General features: G+C 42.6%; 1 protein-coding gene across 5 annotated transcripts in view; it reads left to right on the forward strand.

Annotated features, from left to right (window-relative positions):
- Positions 1-20049, forward strand: part of LOC139756501 (uncharacterized) — a 192685-nt gene that overhangs the window by 27735 nt on the left and 144901 nt on the right. The window contains exons 3-4 of one of the 5 annotated variants that reach the window (XM_071675945.1): positions 536-1345; positions 1719-3126. The exons of 3 other annotated variants lie outside the window; for them this stretch is intronic. The gene's annotated coding sequence lies outside the window, so the exon portion shown is untranslated. The remainder of the gene's footprint in view (positions 1-535; positions 1346-1718; positions 3127-20049) is intronic. One more of the 5 variants, XM_071675944.1, reaches the window with a different exon arrangement.

Consider the following 20049-nt stretch of genomic DNA (forward strand, 5'->3'; position numbering starts at 1 on the left):
CCCCTACAAATCTTGACCTTCGCCTCCACAAGTTAATGATCAGACATCCCTCCAGTTGCACCTCTCAGCACATTAACATCCAAAATATTAAAAACATTAATCTTCACCTTACATTACATTGCATTACTGTCTCCTTCCTGGACCCTGCTCTAACTCCCCCAGTTCCTGCTCCCTTCCCTCCCCTATACTGTTCTCATACCAAACCGGTACAGTGCAAGGTTACAAGTGGTTGTGGACATGTCCATGGATCTTGTTGGTTGACAGTTACCAATTACCTGGCAGGGAAAGAATTCTGTTAAGATTCATGACCTTTGTAATTATTATTCATAAAGCTGAATAACATACTTTAAAAAGGACAGATATACGCTGTTCTTTTTTTTTTGTCAAAATAATTAGGACAACCAGATCTAAGAATGGACAGACCTAGCTACCCAGTCACACGCTGTGGATTCAGCAGTATTGGCAGTAGCCAGTAACGATGTTCAGTATCACCGTTAACTTGACCACGTTTAGTTTTCTAACTTCTCTCTTACAGTCTGGTCTCTACAAGTTAACTTACAGCAGCACAAGACTACAACAGACCATAGTCCATGGAACACAAGACATAGTTCTCATCATTGAGATTGCCTTTGTCTCAGGCACTTCTGAGTCTCAGCCTGACTCTGTCTGTGGCAGAGACTTCTCAGCCATCTGACAGCCATGTTGTTACCAGCCGGGACCAAGAGCCTTTCCAAAACCTGTGGCCTTACCTGGAGCACTACTTCAAGTTCAGCTTTCAGGACGAGGAGAACAACAAGGTACTCTATTCTGAGTGCCAGAAATGCCTCCTGACCAAGAAAATTGTTAGAAGTGATGTCACCAGCCTTAATCATTTGAAGTTCCTCATCAAGAGGTTCCACACATCCTTAGCCATCCAGGTTGAGGAGGAGATAAGGCTCTATCTGTGGCAAGCACCACCAATGCTCCTCCAGCAGCAGCAGCAGCAGCTTGCACAGCTCTGGCACTGCCATCCCCGAGCTGCCTGCCAAGAAGTCCTGCCTGCTCACCATCGACGAGGCCCTGGGCTGCCGCTCTGCGAGCTCTGGCACTGCTGGAAGCCAGTCTACTGTTGATGAAAAGATAGGCTGTCTTTTTGTCAACAACATACTTCCACTCCACATGGTTGAGTCTGAAGAGTTTTTGACCCGATCAGGACCCTAAACTCACCAAAGGTCAGCATTCCTTGCTGCACCCTAAGCAGGCTCATTGATGACAAACAATGGGCAGTTGAGGAGGCCCTTATCAACACTTTTGATGGGGTGACGTACTTGATGCCACTGCCAACTGTTGGACTGTTCGCAATTAGGTATTATCATTTATTTATTTATGAATATTTTTTGTACCATCTAGTACATTTAATATAGTTAGTAGAATGAATAATTATGCATATATATAGTGAATATTATTTTTTTTTCATAAAAATTCACTTAAATTGAACTTCAGTTAAATTTCAGAATGTTTGAATTAAAACTTGATAATCACTTAACCATTAATCAATACGCATCACTATTCACTATGTAGTATATTAATGTTTCTTTTTATAATAATTTGCATAGATTAGATTTAACTTTCAGTTTGAAATGTTTAGAATAACACTTACTCATTAGTGTATTATTCAATTATCACTTAATTAATGTTATGCAGTGTATTAATCAATAAACGCTTCATCTTTGTTTCAGATCTTTCCTTGGCCTGACAACTCACTGGATTGGCCCAACACCAGAGCCAGGAAGCATGCTGTCCTCACCTGTACCTGTCAGACTGGTTGCCACACTTATGTCTTAACGGAGGCTTTGGTCCAGGTTCATGATCACTTCAACACTCAGGACATGGTATTCAGGACAACCACCGACAAGGGGTCAAACTTTGTGAAGGCTCTCACCCAGTATAGTGGCCAGGTGGACCTTTTGCCTGACCTCATTGATGTTGGCAGACTGCCTGAGGCTGACTCAGGCAATGAGGATGAAACGGCTGAGGGTGGTGACACCATCAACATTGTAACCCTCAGCAAACTCCTTGGTAAGGAGCATGAGCACCACAGTCTACCAATCTACATGAGGTGTGCAGTTCACACCTTCAATCTGATGGCTTTTGTTGACTTAGGCAAGGGCCCTCCTTAAGCAGATGGGCTCTGCCTTTGCTGCCTTCAACACCCTCAGCAAGAAGGCCCATGATAAGGCTTAGGCACTCTTCAGTGCCCAGGGGAGGAGCCCACAGATCAACGACACCATCAACTAGGAGGCTGATGGTCCCTGGTAAGAAAAGGTGGAATGCCTTGTATGACTCAATCATTGTCCTCAACATCATCCTGGCCACTAAGAAGGCTGAGCTTAACAGGTTCCTTAACTATATGAAGAACCTCTCAGCCTTCACTGACGAGGAGATTGTCTTCCTGAAGGAGTGGGCCAAAGTCATGTTCCATGTGATTGTTGCCCTTGACACTATCCAAGGGAGAAGAACAGCTACTTTGGAACCCTCCTTCCCACAGTGACCATTACCCTCATGAAGTTCAGTAACATGAAGAACAGTTTGGCTATCTGCAAGCCACTGGTCGACTTCCTGGTGGCAGCCATCACCACCCGATTCTACCACTACCTGAACGACTGGGACTGCCAGTTGGCAGCTGCCTTCTACCCAAGGTTTCTGCACAGGTTCTACAGCAACCTAACAATCTCTGTCAGAGGCACCATGAATGAAAAAGTCAAGAGAGCAGTGAGGGAACCAGAACGGTGACAGCACCATCTGCTCCAGTGGCAGCAGCATGCAGTCACTGCCACACATGCCTGAGGACCTCTTCGATAGGTGGATGGCCGCTGGCTCAAGTACCAGTGTCAAGCAGAAGGCCAAGAAACTTGTCGACACCTGGCTGGACGCTGATGGGAAGGAGAGCATGGCTAACTCTGACTGAATGTGTGAGGAGATCTTCACCAACCTCCTCCTGAAGTACAGCACACCCATTCCATCCTCTGTCACAGTGTAACAGCTTTTCTCTCTCGGCAAGGACATGCTGAGGCCCAAGAGGTCAAGAGTGTCAGCTGGGCCTAACTTTGAGAAGTTGATCTTCCTGAAGGGCAACCAGCACACACTGTGAGTGTCTCATAGACTCTAAGAAGATTCACTGTCATAATTTGATTATTGTATCATCTTAAGTTGTCAGTAATTAGTGCTTACTTTTTTTTTACATTTTGAGTTGACTGATTACTAATTCTGAGTGTGTATATAGATATTGTACCATAAGGTATGCTTACCACAGTAAACCCTCGATTTAATGGACTGATGGAGGGGTGTTTGTTAATGCCGAAAGTCTGTTAAATCAAATGTAACCTATATCTGTGCCACATTTACGTTCACTTGCTTTCTTTTAACTCCTCAATCAATGTAGGTTTTAGTGTGTGGTACAGTAGTTGGGTAGGGTGCATCTGGTGCCATGCAGTTAGAGGCAGGAGGCAGACTGAGATAGAGGTGATTCCACCCCTATCCTGTGAAAGGATATTTCTTTATGATAAAGTGAGGATGGGCTACCTGCTACCTGAGTAGGATTTGAACCTTTGGGGGAAAATCCCAAGTTATTGCAAGGCTGCTCATCTTAGGAGATGATGCATACCCAAGGAAATCACCTCTGATGGGGAAAGCAGTCTAGGCAGTGAGGAGATGGAAGCTTTCTACAAAAAATGGGGTTCATGGCCCACATCTCAGCCCACTTCCCTCAGTCCAGTGGTCATGCCAAAGCAGCAGTAAGGTAGCCAAATGGATGTTGAGGGGCAACACAGGTGTTGGAGATAGCCTGCACAACAGCAGAGTGACTCAGGCTATGCTCCAATATCTCAACACCCTCCTAAGAGAAGGGGATAAGTCACCTGGACAGCTGGCAGCAGGAAAACAGTTGTGAGATCATTCCTTGGCACCCTGGCAACATTATCTGATAACGCGGCGATGGAGAATTGCTCTGTGAAACAGAGAGCGGGCCATAGCAGAAAGCCAGGCTTGTGTGCAGGGCGGCCCTAGCAGGTGGCACCGCTATGCTGCCCCAGCTGTCCATATGCACCCCTGTCTGCGTGCATGATGTTGCTTCGAAGGTGTGGGACAGGTCAGGCATGGTAGTGGAGGTGAAGCAGCACAGACAACACTCACTGAAGCTGGTGGGCATTGGCCACCTGACTTTGCAAAACAACATCACCTACCCCCCAGGTTTCGCTGATCCCCACAACAGCCATGGGTCAAGGGGAGTACCCACCAGCAACGGCTTTGCCCACGGGTTTAGACACCCAGCCTCAGATGGTGGTGCCTCACCATGCGAGACGCCGCCCCACACACTTGCAATGTTATGTTTGTGGTAGCTCCTGTGAAGAGTGAACACAATGATTTTTTTTATATCATTTTTGTTCTGCTCACTTGTAAAGGAAGTATATTGTTGCTGAGCAGTGATTTTGAGTATATTTGCATTATGCCTTATCGAATTTTATTTTAATTCTCTTTTTTGTTGTTTTCTTCTTGTTTTGTTTTTGTTTTTGTTATAACAAAATGTCACACTTGTGAGGGGGGTTTAGGGTTTAGTGTGTGGTACAATAGTTGGATGGCGTGCACTCGGCAGTGTGAGAATCTTCGCTGGGCAGTTGGAGGCAGGAGTTAGACTGAGATAGAGGTAATGCCACCCCTTATCTGTGAAAGGTTACTCTTTTATAATGAATTGGGAATATACTACCTTGCTTTCATTGCATCTCTTACAATCACTTGATGCCATTTTGAATTGTAAAGATTTCAAAATTATTCAATTAATAAGATTGCAATTCTGAAATAACAAAAACACTCTGTATACAACCTGACCACATGACAGCTTGAGGCAGACTGAGACTGAAACAAAGCCAGTCTACCCCATGCTACCAAAAACAAGTGTGATATGAAATGTGCATGGTGCGTGGTTTGGATTTTTAGATTTTCTTATTTTTTGAATTATTGTTAATGTACTGTTTTATTCTTTGTCTTTTTAATCTGAAATCCATTATATCAGGGTCTATTAAAATGAAGATTTACTGTAGTTTAATAAATGTACTTAGATTTTAAACTTACCTTTCAGTTCCTGCCTTAATAATTATCTGTTGAATTAAAATTCAGTTCATGGTATTGGTTTGGTTACAGGAGTTTCAAAACTACCATTTTTAATGAAATTTAAAAACTATTAAGCAGAAAAGTTGCAGAGCTTGTAAAAAATGCTTATTTAGTCTTTGATTTAGCATAGATTAGCATTTTCTATGGATTTTGAAGATTTTTTCTTGTTTTTTAAAATTCTTATGTACAAGGTTTTTGTTTCTTATCGGATTATCATTAACTTCCCATAAGGAGGTGTTAGAATTATCGGGGTTATCAGATTATCATCAACGAAGTTAACCTTTTAGTCACTGCAAATGAAAGTATTATATGATCATTCCATTACTATGAAGGTTTTATTATTTTCTTTTTTTTATTTGATACATATTCGCCATTTCCTGCATTAGTGAGGTAGTGTTAAGAACAGAAGACTGAGCTCTGGAAGGAAAATCCTCACTTAGCCCCTTCTCCATTTCTTCTTTTAGAAAAGTAGAAACTGGAGGGGAGGATTTCCATTCCCCCCACTCCCACCCCTTCTAGTCATCTATGACACGCTAATGCCAGAAATTGTGGTCAAGTATGAAAAAAATCAAAATGTTTAGGCATGTGTATGCTAACTTCCTGACTTTTTTGTCCACAGAGGAAGCATAAAGGCCTGCTGAACTAATATGCTGTGAAATATTCCAAGAACTCCAACACCCATCCCTCAGTTACTGACATTTACACATTTCCTGGTGTTTGCAAAACCTCAGATGCTTTTCCCCAGTACATACTTTCTGACCCTCATCAAGCTGAGATCAATAACTTAATGGTCACGTTAATGAGCCAGAGCCTCATTTTCCTCATCATTGTCAATAATGAGTCCTTCATGCAGTAGCTTCATGCACTTGACCCCTCTTACTTACAGTAAGGCTGTGAGAAGTTCATTGGTGAGCTGTTCTAAGCTGATTTTTAATTCATCACCACTTGTGTCCAGAGCCAGATGAATTGAGTTCAAAACTTCTGCCTTACCATTTACCAAATGCAGAATTTCATTGGCGTCGCTGCTTACTTCTTTCTAGACTGGAACCCCAGGAGTGCCGCCCTAGCCTGCAATTGTTTACAAGGCAGCCGCACAGCAGCCAACTCCTGTAGCTAGTATCTTGATCCTGTATCCATGCACGATATACCTGACCAGGTCACTCACTGGTGATGCATCCAACATGATGAAAACCTTTGATGGTAAAGAAATTTCTCTCCCTGTGCCTTACTACATGGAAGAAGCCAAGCCCTTTACTGATATCAGTCATAGTGAAGTGGATTGTGACGATTCCTGTGATAATGTCACTGAACCCTGTTGACCTCGTGGCCTTCCACGATACCCATGACCCCAAGTTTCACTTAGAATGCAGGAATGCTATGAAAGATGGTCTTATAGCAGCTGATCCAATCAACAGTATAATCTCCAGGGCTTTTGTCTTCATGTTCTATGTGGGGAAGCTCACTCAGGCCTCTAACCATCTTGACCACTGCCCAAGGCTCCAGACTGCCCATGCTACCAGGTAGAACAGCCAAATGAAGGTGATCCACTCCATTGTCGCTCTCCCTGCCTCTTGCCTTGATGTGCCTCTGAAACATTCCACCCTTGAATGTAGTGTCTTGAACAATCTTAATCCCCTTTGAGGAGACCAATGACTTTGTCACTTCTGGCAGGGTAATGGTTTTTCCCACAAGTTCCAGACCACAGAAACTGGACCTGGCCCTGTGTGAAGAAAAGCTATTATTCCTCCTTGCCACTCTTGTTGATTCTTATCACAAGGTGCACTGGTGTGCTTCATAGGAGATGGACTCAGTCATAGAGATCCATAGCACTAAGGCAGCTGAAAAGCCACCCCTAGCCTCCAACTGCTCCTGATTCTAGTACTTTTACCACTCCCAGGTGGTCTAAACTGTTCTTTTTCATGAAAAAGGCCTCTTTCACTCCACCCAGTCTAACCAGCCCAGTTTCCCAAGAAGTCACCAAGTACCAGAAGAGGAAGACCTCATGGAATTTTGGAGACAAAACCAGAATCCAGCTTACGTGGTACCACTTCTATCTTCCTACCTCTTTGTCCTCAGTGGAACATCTTTCTAGTATTACTGAGAAGACTTGTTTACCTGAGATCCTGGCTGAGCGAACTGACCTTTAAGAGCCCTATAATGACTTGCTGTAATGCTTCTTTGTAAATTAATTAATTTATGTTATGTAATTGAATACATTTGCACAATTGATCTGAGTTGTGAAATTTGCACATTGAATAAGATATAGTTACTGGAGATAGGATATCTTTTCATTTCTAGAAAATTCAATTTCTGATTTGGTTTTGTGATTTTTTCGAATGACTTTCTAAGGGCTTTGGTTTTGAAGCCAGAGGCCCCCATTTATTCAATACAGTACAATACTGTTTTTCATATTTGTTCACCATTAGTGATGTAAAGGCAGGAAGAGATGAAGAACTGTCTCATTTGCACATATCCTCTCTCTACCTGTCATGTACATGTGGTGCACTATAACCAGAGATCCTTATTCATAGCCAGTACCCACAGATCATTCTGTGGTTTCCCTTGACTGCTTCATATGCTCTTGTTCATTCCATTGACCAGATTACCCCTTGTATACCATATCACACAAGTTTTCTCTATGCCATGTTTGCCTTGCATTTTCTTGCATGTTCATACTGATAACTAGACGCATGTTTTTGTTCATCATTCTATATTTTTTTGGTCTCCCTCTCATTATCTCCTCCTCATCATCACCTTTCCATCTGACACGTATATCTCTAAGTCAGTGTGTCCTTGTTTATCTTCTCTATATGTTCATAACCTTTCAGTATACCCTCCTTATCTCTCTCAAACCTATAGTATCCAGCATACTACTACACTTCTCATATCATTTCATATATGATCAACCATCCTCTCACCACATCTTATCTGCAAACATTTCATTTCGAACACACCTACTCTCTTTCGTACTTTTGCATTAAGGGACCATGACTCCCACATGTCTCTCCTACCGTCATTCCTTATACAAAACAACCCTCTTCATACCAGATATTGTCCTCAAACATTTCATTCAAATACATTTACCATCTTTCATACTTTTGTATTTAGGGCTCGTGACACATCCATACAGCACTGTTAGGACAGCTTTACTCACACACATACCCATCTCTGCATTAAGAGACTAACTTTTCTTTCTACACATTCCTTAGTGCCTTTAGGACCTTTGTTCTCTCCATCTTATCTTTCAGTTCAACTGTCATACTTCTCTCCACTGCCATGTCCTCTCTCATGGCTTTAAAATACTTTACTTCATCCAGATTTTCTCCTCTCAAACTCACACTCAGACCAACATATCTGTCTTCCCTGCTAAACCTCATGATCTTTTATTCACTTTAACTCTCACTAACCTTCTTTCAGTCACTCTTCCAAACTCAGATACCACCTTTTTCATTTTCTCACTTGAGTCTGCCACCCAAACCACGTCATCCACATACATTTCCCACCACCTCACCCTACCCGTAGACCTGTCACCTCTCCAAGATCCATATCTTTATATTCCTCTCCACTCATCTTGTAAACAAATTGAACAGCCATGGTGACATTACACATCCTTAATGCTGACCCACCTTCATGTGGAGCTGCTCACTTTCCTCCCTTCCTTCTTGCATACGTGCCTTATTTGTGCTATAAAAACTCTTCAGTAAATGTAGTTGCTTTCCCCTCACACCATACATTCATAACACCTTCTACAAAGCATCTCTGTTAACCCTGTTATATGCTCTCACTTGATAGATGGATGCCACATACAAATCCATTGCTTTCTCTAAAGTACCACACAAAAATTCTTTGAGTGAAACATCTGGTCCACACATCCTTGCCACTCCTGAAGCCATATTGCTCTTTCTGATTCTGATTGTCTGTGTATGCCACCACCCTCTCAGTCACCTTCCCTTTGCCTTTATTTGTAGTAATACCTCAGTTAATGCAACGCCCCTTAGAACACTGTTTTACCATAGCACTCTTACTTGTATCTTAGAGCTCTAGTTTTACTAAAAGAAAATATGAAAATCCAGAAAAGAAGTCAAAATTCACAAGCCCAAAGACTTACAACATGCAGGGAGCTGCTTTCTTTGTTTATAGTCACTGGTCCAGTGAGACTGCCATACAGACATATGATTATGTCCAATAGGTTCTGAGTGCTGTCCTTTGTTAGTACAGTACAAATTTTGCTGGGACATTTTTTGACAATTTTTTTTTATATTATTGTGACTATTTTCACCCATCATTGCTGGAAGGTCTTAAGTTTTATTGCTACTGGTGCATCTAAAGTGCCTGAGAAAAGTTTCTTCTTGGATGCAAAATTACAAGTGTTGAGGTGGTTGGAAGTTGGTGAGCATCAGATCAAAGTTGATAATGCTTTCAACATGTGTACATTGATTGTTAATAAGATTGCAGACAGGATTAAAGCTTCAGCCATAAAGACCTCAAAATTGATAGCAATGAAGGTGACTTGTTCAAGGAGCAGTTTGCTAGAAAAAATGGAAGATAAGCTAAGCATATGGGGGGATGTCCAAATGCAACATAATGTCCCATTAAACCAACTCATCATAATGGACAAAGCAAGAAGCATCATCAGGAAGCTGCAGGAAGGAGATGGCTGAGAAACGTTTCTAGTTGGCAGAGGTTGGTTTGATTGGTTTAGACAGCACAGTAACTTGAACAGCATCTGCATATGTGGTGAAGCTGCAGGTTGTGATGTGCAGGGAGCGCAGAAATTCCCCACTTCCTTGAAAAGTATCATTGAGTGTGGCAGCTACCCTCCTGAGCTTATCTTGCATTCTTTCTACATGCCCTAACCACTTCAAAGTATTACGTTTTACATACTCCACCACTCTACAGTCCATTCCCTCTGCATTTCCTGTCATACCACATCTCTTATACACCCCTTCATATTTTTCATCATTGCCACATGCTCTCAAATAGCTCATTACCACAGCCTGGATTCTTGACCTCCACAACTCATTCTCTGTCCATGTTTTGGCTGCTTAGATCAGGGTTGGAAAGACTATGCTGTTCCTTAATCCTCTCTTCATTTCTATAGTTAAACATCTACCCTTCATTATTCTAATAAGGTACCCAATGACTTCTATTGTGTTTTGCTCACTCCCTTATCACTCCTTCCATATCACTACACTTACCCAAGACAGCTCCTAGGTACTTAGATTCTCTCACTTCTTCCAGTTTTTTACCCCCATATCCAAAGAACAATTTAGTACATTTTCTTCTTTCACTCTGTATCATTTTACAAAATCTATACTTTCACTATGTTTCCTTTCAGACACCATTACTTTACTTTTACTTGCATTGAAATTCAGTTGTCTGTGCTTATACACATCATAAAACACACTTACAACCTTCTACAACTCCTCTTCATTTTCAGCAAATAACACAGTATCATCACAAACAGGCTTGCCATGAGCCACCAAATCTCACTGTCACACTCCATCCTGCACCCCTTTTCCCTAGTTTTGCTTTCATCTCTCTTGTCACTCAATCCATATATATGTGAGGAAGTACCAGGAGAGACTGAGTACAGAATGGAAAAAGGTGAGAACAAAGGACATAAGGGGAGTGGGGGAGGAATGGGATGTATTTAGGGAAGCAGTGATGGCTTGCGTAAGGGATGCTTGTGGCATGAGAAGCGTGGGAGGTGGGGAGATTAGAAAGGGTAGTGAGTGGTGGGATGAAGAAGTAAGATTATTAGTGAAAGAGAAGAGAGAGGCATTTGGACAATTTTTGCAGGGAAATAATGCAGATGAGTGGGAGAAGTAAAAAAGAAAGAGGCAGGAGATCAAGAGAAAGGTACAAGAGGTGAAAAAGAGGGTAAATGAGAGTTGGGGCAAGAGAGTATCATTAAATTTTTGGGAAAATTAAAAGATGTTTTGGAAGGAGGTAAATAAAGTGTGTAAGACAAGGGAACAAATGGGAACTTCAGTGATGGGAGCAAATAGGGAGGTGATAACAAGTAGTGGTGATGTGAGAAGGAGATGGAGTGAGTATTTTGAAGGTTTGTTGAATGTGTTTGGTGATAGAGTGGCAGATATATATATATATATATTGCAAATGGGAACTTTAGTGAAGGGCACAAATGGGGAGGTGATAACAAGTAGTGGTGATGTGAGAAGGAGATGGAGTGAGTATTTTGAAGGTTTGTTGAATGTGTTTGATGATAGAGTGGCAGATATAGGGTGTTTTGGTCGAGGTGGTGTGCAAAGTGAGAGGGTTAGGGAAAATGATTTGGTAAACAGAGAAGAGGTAGTAAAAGCTTTGCGGAAGATGAAAGCCGGCAAGGGAGCAGGTTTGGATGGTATTGCAGTGGAATTTATTAAAAAAGGGGGTGTGTGATGTCTCCATGGTTGTTTAATTTGTTTATGGATGGGGTTGTTAGGGAGGTAAATGCAAGAGTTTTGGAAAGAGGGGCAAGTATGAAGTCTGTTGTGGATGAGAGAGCTTGGGAAGTGAGTCAGTTGTTGTTCGCTGATGATACAGCGCTGGTGGCTGATTCATGTGAGAAACTGCAGAAGCTGGTGACTGAGTTTGGTAAAGTGTGTGGAAGAAGAAAGTTAAGAGTAAATGTGAATAAGAGCAAGGTTATTAGGTACAGTAGGGTTGAGGGTCAAGTCAATTGGGAGGTGAGTTTGAATGAAGAAAAACTGGAGGAAGTGAAGTGTTTTAGATATCTGGGAGTGGATCTGGCAGCGGATGAAACCATGGAAGCGGAAGTGGATCATAGGGTGGGAGAGGGGGCGAAAATTCTGGGAGCCTTGAAGAATGTGTGGAAGTCGAGAACATTATCTTGGAAAGCAAAAATGGGTATGTTTGAAGGAATAGTGGTTCCAACAATGTTGTATGGTTGCGAGGCGTGGGCTATGGATAGAGTTGTGTGCAGGAGGATGGATGTGCTGGAAATGAGATGTTTGAGGACAATGTGTGGTGTGAGGTGGTTTGATCGAGTGAGTAACGTAAGGGTAAGAGAGATGTGTGGAAATAAAAAGAGCGTGGTTGGGAGAGCAGAAGAGGGTGTTTTGAAGTGGTTTGGGCACATGGAGAGAATGAGTGAGGAAAGATTGACCAAGAGGATATATGTGTCGGAGGTGGAGGGAACGAGGAGAAGAGGGAGACCAAATTGGAGGTGGAAAGATGGAGTGAAAAAGATTTTGTGTGATCGGGGCCTGAACATGCAGGAGGGTGAAAGGAGGGCAAGGAATAGAGTGAATTGGAGCGATGTGGTATACCGGGGTTGACGTGCTGTCAGTGGATTGAATCAAGGCATGTGAAGCGTCTGGGGTAAACCATGGAAAGCTGTGTAGGTATGTATATTTGCGTGTGTGGACGTATGTATATACATGTGTATGGGGGGGGTTGGGCCATTTCTTTCGTCTGTTTCCTTGCGCTACCTCACAAACGCGGGAGACAGCGACAAAGTATAATAAATATAAAAATATATATATATATATATATATATATATATATATATATATATATATATATATATATATATATATGGTGAGGTGCCTGAGGATTGGCGGAATGTGTGCATAGTGCCATTGTACAAAGGCAAAGGGGATAAGAGTGAGTGCTCAAATTTCAGAGGTATAAGTTTGTTGAGTATTCCTGGTAAATTATATGGGAGGGTATTGATTGAGAGGGTGAAGGCATGTACAGAGCATCAGATTGAGGAAGAGCAGTGTGGTTTCAGAAGTGGTAGAGGATGTGTGGATCAGGTGTTTGCTTTGAAGAATGTATGTGAGAAATACTTAGAAAAGCAAATGGATTTGTATGTAGCATTTATGGATCTGGAGAAGGCATATGATAGAGTTGATAGATATGCTCTGTGGAAGATATTAAGAATATGTGTGGGAGGCAAGTTGTTAGAAGCAGTGAAAAGTTTTTATCGAGGATGTAAGGCATGTGTACGTGTAGGAAGAGAGGAAAGTGATTGGTTCTCAGTGAATGTAGGTTTGCGGCAGGGGTGTGTGATGTCTCCATGGTTGTTTAATTTGTTTATGGATGAGGTTGTTAGGGAGGTGAATGCAAGAGTTTTGGAAAGAGGGGCAAGTATGAAGTCTGTTGTGGATGAGAGAGCTTGGGAAGTGAGTCAGTTGTTGTTCGCTGATGATACAGTGCTGGTGGCTGATTCATGTGAGAAACTGCAGAAGCTGGTGACTGAGTTTGGTAAAGTGTGTGAAAGAAGAAAGTTAAGAGTAAATGTGAAGAAGAGCAAGGTTACTAGGTACAGTAGGGTTGAGGGTCAAGTCAATTGGGAGGTAAGTTTGAATGGAGAAAAACTGGAGGAAGTAAAGTGTTTTAGATATCTGGGAGTGGATCTGGCAGCGGATGGAACCATGGAAGCGGAAGTGGATCATAGGGTGGGGGAGGGGGCGAAAATCCTGGTAGCCTTGAAGAATGTGTGGAAGTCGAGAACATTATCTCGGAAAGCAAAAATGGGTATGTTTGAAGGAATAGTGGTTCCAAGAATGTTGTATGGTTGCGAGGCGTGGGCTATGGATAGAGTTGTGCGCAGGAGGGTGGATGTGCTGGAAATGAGATGTTTGAGGACAATGTGTGGTGTGAGGTGGTTTGATCGAGTAAGTAACGTAAGGGTAAGAGAGATGTGTAGGAATAAAAAGAGCGTGGTTGAGAGAGCAGAAGAGGGTGTTTTGAAATGGTTTGGGCACATGGAGAGAATGAGTGAGGAAAGATTGACCAAGAGGATGTATGTGTCAGAGGTGGAGGGAACGAGGAGAAGTGGGAGACCAAATTGGAGGTGGAAAGATGGAGTGAAAAAGATTTTGATTGATCAGGGCCTGAACATGCAGGAGGGTGTAAGGCGGGCAAGGAATAGAGTGAATTGGATCGATGTGGTATATTGGGGTTGACATGCTGTCAATGGATTGAATCAGGGCATGTGAAGCGTCTGGGGTAAACCATGGAAAGTTGTGTGGGGCCTGGATGTGGAAAGGGAGCTATGGTTTCGGGCATTATTGCATGACAGCTGGAGACTGAGTGTGAACGAATGGGGCCTTTGTTGTCTTTTCCTAGTGTTACCTTGCACACATGAGGGGGGAGGGGGATGTTATTCCATGTGTTGTTAGGTGGCGATGGGAATGAATAAAGGCAGACAGTGTGCCTGAGGATTGGCGAAATGCTTGTATAGTGCCATTGTACAAAGGCAAAGGGGATAAGAGTGAGTGCTCAAATTACAGAGGTATAAGTATGTTGAGTATTCTTGGTAAATTATATGGGAGGGTATTGATTGAGAGGGTGAAGGCATGTACAGAGCATCAGATTGAGGAAGAGCAGTGTGGTTTCAGAAGTGGTAGAGGATGTGTGGATCAGGTGTTTGCTTTGAAGAATGTATGTGAGAAATACTTAGAAAAGCAAATGGATTTGTATGTAGCATTTATGGATCTGGAGAAGGCATATGATAGAGTTGATAGAGATGCTCTGTGGAAGGTATTAAGAATATATGGTGTGGGAGGGAAGTTGTTAGAAGCAGTGAAAAGTTTTTATCGAGGATGTAAGGCATGTGTACATGTAGGAAGAGAGAAAAGTGATTGGTTCTCAGTGAATGTAGGTTTGCGGCAGGGGTTTGTGATGTCTCTATGGTTGTTTAATTTGTTTATGGATGGGGTTGTTAGGGAGGTGAATGCAAGAGTTTTGGAAAGAGGGGCAAGTATGAAGTCTGTTGTGGATGAGAGAGCTTGGGAAGTGAGTCAGTTGTTGTTCGCTGATGATACAGTGCTGGTGGCTGATTCATGTGAGAAACTGCAGAAGCTGGTGACTGAGTTTGGTAAAGTGTGTGAAAGAAGAAAGTTGAGAGTAAATGTGAATAAGAGTAAGGTTATTAGGTACAGTAGGGTTGAGGGTCAAGTCAGTCGGGAGGAAAGTTTGAATGGAGAAAAAGTAGAGGAAGTAAAGTGTTTTAGATATCTGGGAGTGGATTTGGCAGCGGATGGAACCATGGAAGCGGAAGTGAATCATAGGGTGGGGAGGGGGCGAAAATTCTGGGAGCCTTGAAGAATGTGTGGAAGTCGAGAACATTATCTCGGAAAGCAAAAACGGGTATGTTTGAAGGAATAGTGGTTCCAAGAATGTTGTATGGTTGCGAGGCGTGGGCTGTGGATAGAGTTGTGCGCAGGAGGGTGGATGTGCTGGAAATGAGATGTTTAAGGACAATATGTGGTGTGAGGTGGTTTGATCAAGTAAGTAATGTAAGGGTGAGAGAGATGTGTGGTAATAAAAAGAGTGTGGTTGAGCGAGCAGAAGAGGGTGTTTTGAAATGGTTCGGTCACATGGAGAGAATGAGTGAGGAAAGATTGACCAAGAGGATATATGTGGTGGAGGTGGAGGGAACGAGGAGAAGTGGGAGACCAAATTGGAGGTGGAAAGATGGAGTGAAAAAGATTTTGAGTGATCGGGGCCTGAACATGCAGGAGGGTGAAAGGAGGGCAAGGAATAGAGTGAATTGGAACGATGTGGTATACCGAGGCTGACGTGGTGTCAATGGATTGAACCAGGGCATGTGGAGCGTTTGGGGTAAACCATGGAAAGTTGTGTGGAGCCTGGATGTGGAAAGGGAGCTGTGGTTTCGGTGCATTATTACATGACAGCTAGAGACTGAGTGTGAATGAATGGGGCCTTTGTTGTCTTTTCCTAGCACTACCTCACACACATGAGGGGGGAGGGGGTTGTTATTACTTGTGTGGCGGGATGGCGATGGGAATGATTAAAGGCAGACAGTATGAATTATGCACATGGGTATATATGTATATTTCTGTGTGCGTATATATATGTATACATTGAGATGTATAGGTATGTATATGTGCTGTGTGTGGACGTATATGTATATACATGTGTATGTGGGTGGGTTGGGCCATTCTCTCATCTGTTTCCTTGCGCTACCTTGCTAACGCGAGAGACATCGACAAAGCAAAATAAATAAATGAATAAATATCTATATATATCCCTGGGGATAGGGGAGAAAGAATACTCCCCATGCATTCCTCACGTGTCATAGAAGGTGACTAAAGGGGACAGGAGCGGGGGCTGGAAACCCTCCCCTCCTTGTATTTTAACTTTCTTAAAGGGGAAACAGAAGAAGGAGTCATACGGGTAGTGCTCATCCTCCTTGAAGGCTCAGATTGGGGTGTCTAAATGTTTGTGGATGTAACCAAGATGAGAAAAAAGGAGATATAGGTAATATGTTTGAGCAAAGGAACCTGGTTGTTTTGGCTCTGAGTGAAATGAAGCTCATGGGTAAAGGGGAAGAGTGGTTTGGGAATGTCTTGGGAGTAAAGTCAGGGGTTAGTGAGTGGACAAGAGCAAGGGAAGGAGTAGCACTACTCCTGAAACAGGAGTGGTGGGAGTATGTGATAGAGTGTAAGAAAGTAAACTCTAGATTGATATGAGTAAAACTGAAATGGATGGAGAGAGATAGGTGATCATTGGTGCATATGCACCTGGGCATGAGAAGAAAGATCATGAGAGGCAAGTGTTTTGGGAGCAGCTGAGTGAGGTGTGTTAGTAGTTTTGATGCACGACACCTGGTTATAGTGATGTGTGATTTGAATGCAAAGGTGACTGATGTGGTAGTTGAGGGAATAATTGGTGTACATGGGGTGTTCAGTGTTGTAAATGAAATGGTGAAGAGCTTGTAGATTTATGTGCTGGAAAAGGACTGGTGATTGGGAATACCTGGTTTAAAAAGAGAGATATACATAAGTATACGTATGTAAGTAGGAGAGATGGCCAGAGATCATTATTGGATTACATGTTAATTGATAGGTGCGCAAAAGAGAGACTTTTGGATGTTGATGTGTTGAGGTGCAACTGGAGGGATGTCTGATCATTATCTTGTGGAGGCAAAGGTGAAGATTTGTAGAGGTTTTCAGAAAAGAAGACAGAATTTTAGGGTGAAGAGAGTGGTGAGAGTAAGTGGTGAGCTTGGGAAGGAGACTTGTGTGAGGAAGTACCAGGAGAGAATGAGTACGGAATGGAAGAAGGTGAGAACAAAGGAGGTAAGGGGAGTGGGGGAGGAATGGTATGTATTTAGAGAAGCAGTGATGGCTTGCGCAAAAGATGCTTGTGGCATGAGAAGCATGGGAGGTAGGCAGATTAGAAAGGGTAGTGAGTGGTTGGGTGAAGAAGTAAGATTATTAGTGAAAGAGAGGAGAGAGGCATTTGGATGATTGTTGCTGGGAAGTAATGCAAAAGAATGGAAGAGGCAGGAGGTCAAGAGAAAGGTGCAAGAGGTGAAAAAGAGGGCAAATGAGAGTTGGGGTGAGAGAGTATCAATAATTTTTAGGGAGAATAAAAAGATGTTTTGGAAGCAGGTAAATAAAGTGCGTAAGACAAGGGAATCAATGGGAACTTCAGTGAAGGGGCTAATGGGGAGGTGATAACAAGTAGTGGTGATGTGAGAAGGAGATGGAGTGAGTATTTTGGTTTGTTGAATGTGTTTGATGATAGAGTGGCAGATATAGGGTGTTTTGGTTGAGGTGGTGTGCAAAGTGAGAGGGTTAGGGAAAATGATTTGGTAAACAGAGAAGAGGTAGTAAAAGCTTTGCGGAAGATGAAGGTCGGCAAGGCAGCAGGTTTGGATGGTATTGCAGTGGAATTTATTAAAAAAGGGGGTGACTTTATTGTTGACTGGTTGATAAGATTATTTAATGTATTCATGACTCATGGTGAGATGCCTGAGAATCGGTGGAATGCTTGCATAGTGCCATTGTACAAAGGCAAAGGGGATAAAAGTGAGTGCTGAAATTACAGAGGTATAAGTCTGTTGAGTATTCCTGGGAAATTATTGGGAGGGTATTGATTTTTAGGTTGAAGGCATGAACAGAGCATCAGATTGGGGAAGAGCAGTGTGGTTTCAGAAGTGGTAGAGGATGTGTGGATCAGGTGTTTGCTTTGAAGAATGTATGTGAGAAATCCTTAGAAAAGCAAATGGATTTGTATGTAGCATTTATGGATCTGGAGAAGGCATATGATAGAGTTGATATAGATGCTCTGTGGAAGGTATTAAGAATATATGGTGTGGGAGGCAAGTTGTTAGAAGCAGTGAAAAGTTTTTATCAAGGATGTAAGGCATGTGTACATGTAGGAAGAGAGGAAAGTGATTGGTTCTCAGTGAATGTAGGTTTGCGGCAGGGGTGTGTGATGTCTCCATAGTTGTTTAATTTGTGTATGGATGGGGTTGTTAGGGAGGTGAATGCAAGAGTTTTGGAAAGAGGGGCAAGTATGCAGTCTGTTGTGGATGAGAGGGCTTGGGAAGTGAGTCAGTTGGTGTTCGCTGATGATATAACGCTGGTGGCTGATTCATGTGAGAAACTGCAGAAGCTGGTGACTGAGTTTGGTAAAGTGTGTGAAAGAAGAAAGCTGAGAGTAAATGTGAATAAGAGCAAGGTTATTATGTACAGTAGGGTTGAGGGTCAAGTCAGTTGGGAGGTAAGTTTGAATGGAGAAAAACTGGAGGAAGTGAAGATGTTTTAGATATCTGGGAGTGGATTTGGCAGTGGGTGGAACTTTGGAAGTGGAAGTGAATCATAGGGTGGGGGAGGGGGTGAAAGTTCTGGGAGCATTGATGAATGTGTGGAAGTCGAGAACATTATCTCGGAAAGCAAAAATGGGTATGTTTGAAGGAATAGTGTTTCTAACAATGTTATATGGTTGCGAGGCGTGGGCTATAGATAGAAATTTGCGCAGGAGGGTGGATGTGCTGGAAATGAGATGTTTGAGGACAATGTGTGGTGTGAGGTGGTTTGATCGAGTAAGTAACGTAAGGGTAAGAGAGATGTGTGGAAATAAAAAGAGCGTGGTTGAGAGAGCAGAAGAGGGTGTTTTGAAATGGTTTGGGCACATGGAGAGAATGAGTGAGGAAAGATTGACCAAGAGGATATATGTGTCGGAGGTGGAGGGAACGAGGAGAAGAGGGAGACCAAATTGGAGGTGGAAAGATGGAGTGAAAAAGATTTTGTGTGATCGGGGCCTGAACATGCAGGAGGGTGAAAGGAGGGCAAGGAATAGAGTGAATTGGAGCGATGTGGTATACCGGGGTTGACGTGCTGTCAGTGGATTGAATCGGGGCATGTGAAGCGTCTGGGGTAAACCATGGAAAGCTGTGTAGGTATGTATATTTGCATGTGTGGATGTATGTATATACATGTGTATGGGGGTGGGTTGGGCCATTTCTTTCGTCTGTTTCCTTGCGCTACCTCGCAAACGCGGGAGACAGCAAAAAAAAAAAAAAAAAAAAAAAAAAAATATATATATATATATATATATATATATATATATATATATATATATATACATATATTTTTTTTTATACTATTCGGCATTTCCCGCAATAGCGAGGTAGTGTTAAGAACAGAGGATTGGGCCTTTGAGGGAATATTCTCACCTGGCCCCCTTCTCTGTTCCTTCTTTAAGAAAATTAAAAAAAAAACAAGAGGGGAGGATTTCCAGCCCCCCGCTCCCTTCCCTTTTAGTCGCCTTCTGCGACATGCAGGGAATACGTGGGAAGTATTTTGGTATATATATATATATTTTTTTTTTTAAACTATTCGCCATTTCCCGCGTTAGCAAGGTAGTGTTAAGAACAGAGGACTGGGCCTTTGTGGAATATCCTCATCTGGCTCCCCTCTGTTCCTTCTTTGGGAAAAAAAAAAATCTATATATATGTATATATTTATATTTATATTGTTATTAGCTTTCGGAGATAATGTTCTCGACTTCCACACATTCTTCAAGGCTCCTAGGATTTTCGCCCCCTCCCCCACCCTATGATTCACTTCCGCTTCCATGGTTCCACTGCTGCCAGATCCACTCCCAGATATC

The sequence above is a fragment of the Panulirus ornatus genome, chromosome 22 (genome assembly GCF_036320965.1).
Source record: "Panulirus ornatus isolate Po-2019 chromosome 22, ASM3632096v1, whole genome shotgun sequence".
NCBI classification, from domain to species: Eukaryota; Metazoa; Arthropoda; class Malacostraca; order Decapoda; family Palinuridae; genus Panulirus; species Panulirus ornatus.